We start from the raw sequence: 2,032 nt of genomic DNA on the forward strand, positions 1-2,032 counted from the left end.
TTTTTATTTACTGGAAAATATATTCTTCACTTATTTACTTATTTTTTTATTCCGTATTACATTTTTTCTCTCTCATTTCCATATTTCTTTTGTTTTTTATAACTGTTCACTTCATATCCATTCTCCCTTTTTTTTTTCCTTAATTTTTTTCTAGTATTATTTAGTTATTTATTTTACTTTTTTACTGCTACGTATTATCCCGCGGTAGTGTGAGAGATACATTTTTCCTTTTATCGTTTATGCACCAAAACATCTTGATCATTCACGTTTTCTGTTGCTGTTGCTGTTATGTTCACTTATTCACGACGCCTTGCGATAGTTCCCAATATACTCGTACGTGTAATTATTTTTGATTTTTCCCTTTCGATTTCTCATTGCTTCGCGTCTATGATATTAGCATATGAGAGAGAGAGAGAGAGAGAGAGAGAGAGAGAACCTACACACCTTACTTTTCAAAACCTTACAAATATAAATCCTGTTGAAGTCAATGGATCAATTAAATAACGTAGGCTTCAAAATTAGTGAAGACTGAGTACTGCGATATTAGAAGACCCGATGACTTTCTGTGTGTGTGTGTGAGATACGTTTTCTCTCCCACCAACCTCCCGGGAACAAGAGAACAAGAGGCAGCAGAGGCAGTAATCAGACAGACATGTGGTACTATACGACCTTTAATACTCTTAATAAGTAATATTCTCTCTCTCTCTCTCTCTCTCTCTCTCTCTCTCTCTCTCTCTCTCTCTCTCTCTCTCTCTCTCTCTCTCTCTCTCTCTCTAGTCGTGAGGTTCATATTACGTTTTTGTTAAATTCCCTTGAAGCCGAGTATTGTGATAGAGGTAAAGATTTCTCATTCTCCTCTCTCTCTCTCTCTCTCTCTCTCTCTCTCTCTCTCTCTCTCTCTCAATCATGGTAAGGGGATTTCATGGGTAGATTTCGTGATATTGTTACACGAAAGGATTCTATTGGTGGTGGTGGTGATGGAGGAGTGAGTAGGAGGAGGAGGAGGAGGAGGAGGATGTGAAGATGACAGTGATAGTAGTAGTAGTAGTAGTAGTAGTGGTGGTGGTGGTGGTGATAATAAGAGAGCGGCAGTGAAAGTAGTCGTGTTGGTGGTGATGAAATCTATATGGGTAAGATAAACACTCCTCCCCTCAACACTAACACACAGCAGTAGGAGTTATTATACAAGGAAAACACCCTTGTCCCTGAATACTTACGGCCCAGATTTACAAGCGCTGCCACCACTGCCCACCGAGGGGTTACAGGTGATGACAGACAGCAGTGGATCATTTACTCATTAACTCCACCATGGCCTGTTTGATGGCACTGAGGCACGTGTCAAGAGCATAAGAATGAAGGAGACTGCAAAAGGCTGGTTGGTCTACACTGGTCTACACTTGTACTACTCACAAACGTCCTATCATTGCCAACCTTCCTATCGTCACCTGTCTTCCCTAGCCATTTAATCATCTAACTTCCTCTTGAAACTATCTAAACTACCTAGCATGTTGGCGGTGACTGCTAAGCCTATTCTACTCATCCACCACTCTGTTTGTGCACCAATTTCTGCCAAACTCTTTCATAAACCAGAACTTGTCGAGGTTATATCCATTACCTCGAGTTCTGTCCTGATTGCGAACGTCATTTATATTACCTTCGTTAGTTCCTTTTTACCACTTCAAATACTTCTATCATGCCCCTGCGCACCATTAAAATTAAATTCGTTAATTGGCCCGTATGGGGATCGAACCCACGACATCCGCGTTATTAGCACGGCGCTCTAACCAACTGAGCTAACAGGCCGGTTGTGACACAGAGCCTTCTCACCTTTATGATTCTGAAAGGTCATAGAGATAATTAGCCGGGTTCTCAGGTGTTTCTCCTGTTAATAATGTAGAAATCTTAGTAATCTAGCACTAAAATCATAAAAACACTTAAAAAAACCGCGTAACTTCAACTACAGTATTTTGAAGTAGTAGAAGTGAAGCGCAGAAGTGTTTCAGAATATGGCTATTATCCCCACTAATCTGTA

At 40.3% G+C, this 2,032-nt stretch overlaps 1 non-coding gene across 1 annotated transcript; it reads right to left on the minus strand.

Annotated features, from left to right (window-relative positions):
* Positions 1-1,729: 1,729 nt before the first annotated feature.
* On the minus strand, positions 1,730-1,803 carry Trnai-aau (transfer RNA isoleucine (anticodon AAU)). The gene has a single exon. It is a non-coding gene; the product is annotated as a tRNA-Ile (tRNA).
* Positions 1,804-2,032: the final 229 nt, after the last annotated feature.

The sequence above is a fragment of the Scylla paramamosain genome, chromosome 4, assembly GCF_035594125.1.
Source record: "Scylla paramamosain isolate STU-SP2022 chromosome 4, ASM3559412v1, whole genome shotgun sequence".
Classification (NCBI taxonomy): domain Eukaryota; kingdom Metazoa; phylum Arthropoda; class Malacostraca; order Decapoda; family Portunidae; genus Scylla; species Scylla paramamosain.